This window comes from Quercus lobata, chromosome 7 (assembly GCF_001633185.2).
Source record: "Quercus lobata isolate SW786 chromosome 7, ValleyOak3.0 Primary Assembly, whole genome shotgun sequence".
Classification (NCBI taxonomy): domain Eukaryota; kingdom Viridiplantae; phylum Streptophyta; class Magnoliopsida; order Fagales; family Fagaceae; genus Quercus; species Quercus lobata.
Window position 1 is genome coordinate 11,975,956 of NC_044910.1, and position 9,964 is coordinate 11,985,919.

Sequence of the window (9,964 nt, forward strand, 5' to 3'; positions counted from 1 at the left end):
TGTGAACCAATCCAGCAGGGGGCTTTGGAATAAGAGGTTTGATGTCTTTCAACCAATCTTTATTAAGAAAGTGACTGGTTTTGTCACAGAGAAAAGCAGTGGACAGAGAATCTGTAGTGAATAGGATGACTGGCGTTCGAAAGCTGGTACGGGTTGTTATGGTGATACCTGTGGAAGTGTATTAGAATGGGTTGGGATCAATTTTCCAAGCTTATAAAATTTGAAGTTGGTAGTGGAAATGATAAATGGGTTTTGACAAGACTGACGGTGTGGTGATGGGGCTTTGTTGGATGCATTTTCATATTTGTGCAAAATTGCTCAAAATAAGGAGGCTCCTATGGCGGATTATTTGAATTGGAATGCGACTAATATGCAGGATATCACTTTTATGAGAGCTATTCAAGATTGGGAGATGAAGACATTAACAACTTTTCTTAATCTCATCTATTCAACAAAAATACGAGCAAAAGACCGGGCCTGCTAAATGCCAACATAGCAGATTATTGGAGGCAAAATCTGTCTTTTTACTTTTTGATGAGTAGTGATGTTTTATTGAAGAAAAATAACATGTGCATGTATAACGAACACAAACAAGCCTAACAAATCACAAAGAATAAGTCAAGTACAAAAGTATATTGACTCTTTGAAATCAACAATGAAATTGCTATTGATAAAACCCCACTTGTGAGACCAATCAAACAACAATCAAAGAAACAATGATTTTGTGTCACCAAATTTCCGCATTTTCAAAAGTATGACAATTTTGCTTCCTCCACAAAGTCCACATCAAACATAAAGGAACTAGATTCTAATTATCTGAGGAATGTTTTCAAAACCAATTCATCCAACCAAATAAGAGATCAATGACCTATTCCAATAGCAGCCACTTAATACCAAAAATATTTGAAGACAAACTCCACATTTCATATGCAATCGATCATTTATAGATGTTTCCACACTGCATCTGCACATAGAACACCATCCTACTATAATAAACCCTCTCTTAATTAGATTATTACATGTAAAGATCTTCCATCAAGCTTCTGTCCCTACAAAGAATGAATTTCTCCTTCGAACCTTAACAAATACTCTTCGAAGGGAAAGATTGGTACCCACATAAGGCAACTTAATGTGAGCAAGCATCAAATTTACCACTCCTGTTTGATCTCCAATTCATTCTGTCACAACCCTCTCTCTAAGGGAGTAAAGATGAATTCAGAAGGAGTTTATTGGCTCCAATTCCTAAGCATTAAAATTCTATGAAATCTGACATTCCAACTCTGTGCCTCCCCATCTATCAGACTAACCAACATTGAGTAAATGATGCATCTCTAGCTATTAAGCGTGCATGTTGTTGGAATAATGATTAAATTATAAAATTCATCATTTTCTAACAACTTAAACTTTTGAGATAGTTGATAATTTATCATGGTATCAAAGAAGGTGGTCCTGAGTTCAAGTCATGTCGCTTTTTTTTACCTCCCATTTAAAAAGTTAAAAATCCCACATGTTAGGGCCACTTATTATGAGGGGGTTTGAGCCCACACATGAGGGGTATTATATTAATGGTTAAGTGATTTAATATACCATTTCTTACTAGTTTAAACTTTTGAGACAACTAGTAATTTATCATAGCATCAAGAGTCTACCTCCCATTTAAAGGTAAAAACACCATGTGTTGGGTCAACTTATTAAGGGAGAATTTGGGCCCACATGTGAGGGGGAGTGGTTAAATGATGATTAAATGAGTAAACTCATAATTTCATAACAACTTAAGCTTTTAAGACAATTGATAATTTATCACAAACAATTCTATTGGAATATGGTAATTTTAATCATTTAACCACATACTTTTAACACTAGTATCTAATAACAAAACCTTCAAAGGATGATTCCCATACCAATTGTCATGCCAAAACAATACTTAGTTACCATCACCTACATCAAAGTCCACATTATTTAGAAGTTCTTCTATACAATGCTTTTGCTGGAGGGGCGAAATCTTTTCCATAGAAAAGCATTTGGAAAAGTAGCTTTCTTTACATAAACGACTTTGGGGAAAATTCTAGCATTATATAACTCATGTAGAAGAAAAATAATTGTTGTTGAATGATGCTATATGTGTAAGAAGGTTTGAGAGACAGTTGATCATTTACTGCTACATTGTGATTATGCTAGAGATTTATAGTGATTAGTCTTATGTCTGTTTGGTTGCAGTGGGTTACGCCTAACAGAGTGGTTGATTTCATGATTTGTTGGCTTGTTGGAAGGCGTGGTTTGCTAGACAACATAATGGTGATATTTGAAGTGCAATTCCTTTGTGTATTATGTGGACTTTGGAGAGAGGGCACCAAAAAAATTGTTTGAAGCATCTGAATGAACAACTAGGGATCTTAAACATTTTTTTTTTACATTACTTGTATGAGTGGATGGCTGATTTAATAGGCTGTTCTTGCTATAATTTGTTAAAGTTTCTTGGTTGTTGTACATTTTGTTGATCTGATTCTGAAGCCATTCAATTACACATCCTTTGTATTTGATGGTGATTTGATGTTTAAATTTTACTTATTATCAAAATAAGAGAGTAAAAGAGGTTGAGCCTTGGTACAATAGTAATTGCCTTCCACCAAAAGTGATAGGTCACAGGTTTGAGTCTGAGAATCAACCTCTCTAATAAATTGGGGTAATGTTGTCTACTATAACCTCTCTTAGATTTCCACATAAGTGGGAGTTTTGTGCATCAGGTATGACTTTTTTTTTTTTTTTTTATAATTAAAATAAAAGAGTAAACGACGATATGGAATCGCAAAACCATGTATGATATACTCAGTGAGCAAGATAACATGTCAGGCAAAGATCATACACCAGCACCTTCAAAGAACCCTCAAAGCGAAACTGAAGTTCCTAAGAAGCCGTAACATTTGTTAATGCTGCTTTTGTTTATATTTCAAAGAAGACCATGCAGCATTGTCCTCACACCACTTATTTATTGACTTTCTACCATTTTCAATGAAAATGGAACACCTTCAGGCTGTGATGCTCAAATGAGGACTTTAGCAGAAATAGTTGACATTGGGCTGCACAAATATGTTAAATTTGTTTTGTCCTTTGTTAAGGTCAGCTAAAGCTTATTGGCCTTTGAGAAGTTTATATATATATATATATATATATATATATATATATATTAAAAAGAAGCCATTTCTGTTTTAAATAGCCACTTTGTTATGTGCATATGGTTAGAAAATGATTAAATTATTATTTTCACTTTTTTCTAATAACTAAAACTTTTGAGATAAGCAATAATTTATTATGGTTCCAGAGTAGGTGGTTCTGAGTTTGTACCGTGTCTCCGTTTTATCTCTCATTTGAAAAATTAAAAATCTCATGTATTGGGCCCCACTTTTTATTTTTTCCTAATGCATGTGTCTAGAGCTCAATGAAAACTTGACTATTTCCTTGAGTGCGTGTGGTCCTTTTCCAAAACATACTAGGTAATTATAGATAAGAATCCTTTAAAAGTGGCCCCAAGATATTGGGAGTTTTGAACCCAAAACTTCATGGATCTCTCTCATGAGGCCTTAGGAATCTCTATACCAACCCTTTGAAGAGAGAGTGTGATGTAATGGAAAGGAAGTTTAATGATAGCAAGAAAGAATGTATTGGGGGGAGGGTTTAGTGATGAGAGCAGGAGGGAGAAGGAAGAAACAAGACAGGAAAGTTACAGCTTTTGGCAATCAGTCCAGTTGGTTCCTCCTTACCTGCCTTTTTGAGGTTGAACCTTTTAGGGAGAAAAATCTTTTCTTAAAAAAAAAAAAAAAAAAAAAACCTTGAAGGATGTGTTATCTGGGCTTTTTAGAGGTAATTGAACTTTTGCGGATCAAATTCATATTTTGATGGGTTGCATAGAATCAAAGCGATAGAAATATCAACCCTACCGCCAACCTTGCAATGGGCATCACTGGTGACAACTCCACTCACCCAATTTGACATCAGCGACTATCGAACCACAATGTACCCTCTAATTATGTTATCTGACCAAGGCAATAGTCTAGTAGAACAGAACTCCACAACCAAGCCTTCGCCATGATTATGCCAAAATCTTACTCTTAAGGTGCTAATCTGCCCCTTAATGGCCTAACTGGTCCTAGGATTGATCTCACTCTAGCCAGTATTGGTATGTGCTGACTCGTTATTGCAAGGCCTGAGACACTGCCTGTACTGGTATGTTTTAGTAGTTATGAATGTCTGAACTTAGCTTATACCCCATTGATTTTGCTAGTTGTTGTGAGTGTATGTTGGCTTGGTTGAGTTACCTGTTGTTGATAACATAAAAGGGCGAGAAGCAGTCTTGGTTACCTAATAGTGTGTGCTAAATTTATGATGCTATGTTGTTTGCTTTTATAAAAGAGTGTGGATCATTTGTTGGTAAGGTCCAAACATATTTTTTCTTCTATTGCTCGGGAATGAATGATGTAGGAGTCTGATGTATAGCTTGGAAATTGATGAAGTGGCACAAGGGTTGCCTGGCACAAGTACCATGTGGCATGGATGGAATTGTCCTAGCTGGACAAATGTTACAAGGAGGCTAGTCAAGCCTAAGGGCTAAATATCACACATGCCATGTAAATATCATAGCTAAATCCACATGTGCCAAGTTTCTTGTAGTATATGAAATTCAAAGAAAAATTAGTTAGAGGCACATGCATATGCTAGATTTTAGGAAGTAGAAGCCATGTGCTTTACTAAATCGAGCATGTGATTAATATGTCAAAAGGGTATTATGGCATGTGATGTGAGTTAACTATGGATGATGTAATTATCCAAAACTAACTCATAGGCTAAATATCCGTGCACACATATTGTAATTCATAGATTGATTCATTGTGAATAGAAGTTTCATTCCTCTTTTCTCTACCCCCCCCCCCCAAATTTCTCTCTCTCTCTCTCTAGAAAGTGCAATTCTTTTATGTATTACATCATTTGGGTATCAAAGCATAGGATTTGATCATTATTCTTGAGTTGAAGGGAAATCATCTCCACCACAGATTCAACCACTCCATTCCTCTCAAGCTATAAGTAGGTACAACCCAAACCATACCTATCCCTTTCCAAGTCAACCATCAGAAATTATAATTCACTTCACAAATTCCTGTCAACCACCATAATTCATACAGCTTTTCGTTTCAGACAGATCAGAAATTCTGGTATGCACATTCTGATTTCTCATTTCCCAACCTCACGAATCCAATAACCCACTCCATACCCAAACCCTAATACTTTCTCTCACCATACCCCATCTAATCTTCCAAATTTGATCAACTTTCAGAAGAAATCCTGATCTGATTCTTGACAAACCTGATCTGCCAGAAACTTTTCTGCAGAAATTTCAGATTCAGATTTCATTCTTGCAGCAACCTTCAACCTAAATTCCAAGATTCTCAATTCCATGACCCATAACCCCAACATAAACATAACAACCTTGATCCTTAACCAAAGACATAACCTAGAAGCCCTCTATACCATTAGGTCAAACCAGAATTGTAGCATTTTTTCCATTGTTCTGCAGTAAGTTCTCCAAGAATCAAGTTCTGGCATCAAGAATTTATTTATTTTTATTTTATGAATAGCATTAAGACTTGATTGAGGTTGACCAATCCCAAACACATCAATGTACATGACCAAACCTATCCTAAAAACACCTAGAAACCATTCAAAACTAGGTCCAAACCCTTCCAAGAACCACAAACAGTACCAAACACACAACTTATTCTTATGACACAAAGAGCAAGAGGAAAAAAAAATCGAAACAACATGTGGCTGTTCCGGAGATGGAACATGAAGTACCTCCTCACATGGAGCCTAATGATGCTTGAAATTACCAAGTCAATGAGATTGAAGAACTTGGGAGGCAGATTGAGGTGCCAACCACACTGGTTTAACAAATGGCTGCTCCTAGCGCTTGGAGTGACCATAGGAGCAAAGCTCAATCCATGGATCACCTATATCAATGAGACCAGCCTATGGAGAAGCATAGGCACAGGTGGGAAAACAACATTAAAGTGGAGATTCCCAAGTTTTCAACTAGAATGAGTGATGGAAGAGAAAAAGGTGAAGTTAATCTAAATCTGACTCAAGGGGCAACCCTCCACATGGTGGGAGCAGCTCCAACATACTGAAGAGGAAGATGAAGGGAAAGATCCAGATTGGTAAAAAATGAAAAAAGTTGTTGCATGAGCAATCTTTCCCTTCAACTAAATGTAACCCTTTATAAAAGTTCTCAGAATCTTCACCAAACAGGAAGTTTCCAAGATTACACAGAAGCTTTCTATCAATTAATAGTGCAGATTGATCTAAATGAAAGCAAGGAAAAAATGATCACTTGATATTTAAATGGACTGAAGCCGTCAATCCAAGACCTGCTAACCTTACACTCCATATGAACCATTTCTGGAGCGTACAACCATGCACTATTGATTGAAAAACAACAAACAAGAGGGTCCTCAATCATTTATATCAATTACCTTGAATTGCTTGGGATTGAACTAATTTTTGGTATCGCATAAGTGGGATAGTTTTGGTGTTAAATGTTTGTAAGTTTAACCTTTGCATCAACTTATCAAAAAAAAAAAAACAAATAGATGTGATATCAAATGTTACTCATCATGGTCAATGAAATACTCCTTCGCTAAGATGAGGCTATTTACTATGCTACACCAGTAAATGATGGAAGTTAATAGAGTAAAATAGACCAATGCAAAATGACCACACTTATTAAAACATAATTTCCATGTCAAAGCGTTAAAACCCAAGAGTTTTGCTACAATTAATTTTAGAGAGTAAAATGAACAACATACATATAACACTAGCATATAGAATTGTAGATTTGACATACTAGTTAAAGCAGAAGTATTTTGAAGTCACACAAATACTGACCTGGTCCTGCAACTCAACCTCTGTAGGGAAGCTTTGCTCTTGCCTATAAAAAGAAGTAATCCACTTAGAATTATAGAGTTACAAACTTCAACATGCCCAAACAGAAATCTAATACACATGCAAAGAAATTAACCTGTAGAATGCTCTAATCTCAAACACAACCATGAAAAACAAAATATATACCAATATTGTGCCACTTTCTGGTTTTTTTTTAACTAAAACAAAATCTCTAATGAAATCCTCCAAAAACAATACTTTCAAAAGATAAATATTCACAAATCAATGAACAAGCAAACTTGTTGCTAAAACCAGCCAATTAAATTAAATAAGCAAAAAGAATTCATTATTAACCTTTATATCTTCTATCTGCTTGTCTCTTTCTTTAAGTTCCTCATTCAATTCATCTATCTCCAATTCCATTTCAATCTATACAAGGAAAATACAAACACAAAATAATCCGTCAGCTTTGTTAGCATCACCTAATGAACCCCAAACACAGAAAATACAGAGATAAGCAAGAATAATTCATTATTAACCCTTATGTATTCCATCTGCATGTCTCCTTTTTCAAGTTCCTCATTCAATTCATCTCTGTCCATTTCCATTTCAGTCTATACAAGGAAAATACAAACACAGAATAATCCGTTAGCCTCGTTAGCATCACCTAATGAACCCCAAACACAGAAAATACAAAGGCCCAAATATCATTAGCAAGAGGACAATGTAACAGTAAATGATCCACAGACTCAACACTACACTTACACATGCAACAGCAATTAATAAGATCAACTAGCATCAAGATTTTTCCCAAAGAAGCTGTTCACACAAAAATACTTGTCCACAGAAAATGACCTCAACACGCACCCATTTTTATATAGAACGAACTGTGAACTTATAATTACCATTCAACATCCATCTCAGCCAGATTCTCCAACTTCCAATCTTGGAAATCTCAAATAAATCTACGGTTCCAATAACGCAGTCCATCCATCCCCCCTCTTAAATTCAAGAGGGAAGATTACACATCTTTATAGTCAGTAATCAAATATAAATTAGGATACAAATCCTTTATTGTCAATTATCAATTAGGATACAAATCCTTTAGCACCTGCCCCATGTTACTCATCATGCCAGAATTTGACCTTCCTCTTTTTCTTTATTTGAAACAGATATTATCAACAAATTTCTTCCAACCAGCTCCTATACCTTTCCAAAGACCACCCTCATAATGTCTTCTAATCACCTCAAAAGTCCAATCCCCCAATGACACCCCATATTACATCCCAATAGACTGTCTTCAAAACTGATGGCTCTCCTCATCAAACCTTCATAACCACCCAACAAAAATTTATTAGAAGTATTGACTTCTTCATCCTTAAACCCCAGATGTTATGGGAAAGGATATTGCATTCAAGTGGCATGTGAATTTCCCATCTTCTAATACCATATAATATTCCATTGATCTTTCCATTCTATTAGCTACATGTGTGGCTAGAGCAGTGTCTGAGCAATACATGAAACTTTCTTGGCTGTTGGACCAAGTAAAAGAACCTCCTAAATGAAGATCAAAGGGATTTTCATTGAAAGATGAAATTAAGAAATCTAACATATCATAAGAGTACGTCTTGCACCCTAATCTTTCAATACCACATTAAAATCCCTAGCACTACACCAATCCCCACCCATTTTGCATACACCTCAAATAGTTCCTCCCATAATCCACTCTTAGATTGTTGCCATCTGCACCATACACTCTTAAGCACACCCAATTGAAACCATCTGCAACATTTTTTGAACAGGATACCGAAAATCTTCCCACCACCACATCAATGCTTTCAACCACCCTTTTGTTGCATAAATCACAATTCTGCCTACTATATTGTTAGCATATAATGTTACTGATGTTGGACAAATAGAGAAATTTGTCTACATGTGGATTTAGGGTTAGAAGAATTTGTGCATCTATGGTTAAAAATTGTTGAAGGAAGGGTTATGGGGTTGTGTTAGGAATTAAAAGATGGTTTAATGAGTTATTTGATGGCAATTTGGTGGAATATAGTATGTGTGAGGTTTTAGGATTTTGAATGATAAAGGAAATGACGGGATTGAATGATGTTTAAAGGCTGTATCAACGGTATCTGTGAAAAATAAAGAGAAGAAGAAAAGTGAGAAGAAAACTGGAGAAAAGAACACATAAAGGCCAACATGCCTCAATGCTTAAAACACTTAATAATTTTATTAGTCAACTCCATCCTTCTTTGATTACAGTTAACAAAAGTATGTACGAATGACTCTTTCTTGTATTAATAATATTAGACTTCTTAGTGTGACTAGCAAATTGAAACCTATTAAAGGCTAACTTGGACCCCAAGAATATAAAATCAAACTTTTTTGCTTGATTTACTTATACCCACATCAACTTTCATTGGTAATTTAAACATGCACCACACCCAATGGATCTTGAAACTTCTACCCACATCCTAATTCACCATGGACTCTAGATTTTAGAGTCATCTAAAAATCCTCGTTGCCGTGACCTCCCACTTTGCAAACTCACTTATATTCATGTTTTTTTCTTTGATGGCCTGAAAAGTGACAGCACCTAATCCTCAAAACCTTCAATTGACGTACCCTTATCTACTAAAACCCTTCATGTTTTCAACACCATTCCAATTCTTAACCCCAATATATATATACCATTAAAAAAAAAAAAAATCTATTTGAGTTCAAATACTAGGCCTTAGCCACATATAATTATTGCTCTTTTAAAAAAGAAAACTACTTATCCTTATCATCACTTATTATTATTGCAGAGAGATAATCTATAAATTCTTCATACTTCTTGGATGCTCATTCCAGGCCAATTGTTCCCAAACATTTGACTCCACTTGCAACAAGGACAGTTCAAGTGTATTTAACTCTCTTGGATTCATGTATCATTGAATGATTTCAATTCCAAATATGTAGTTTCATTCTTCTAACTCGATTATACTGGGTAATAAAAACTTACTAGGTTTTTTTTTCTTTTTGG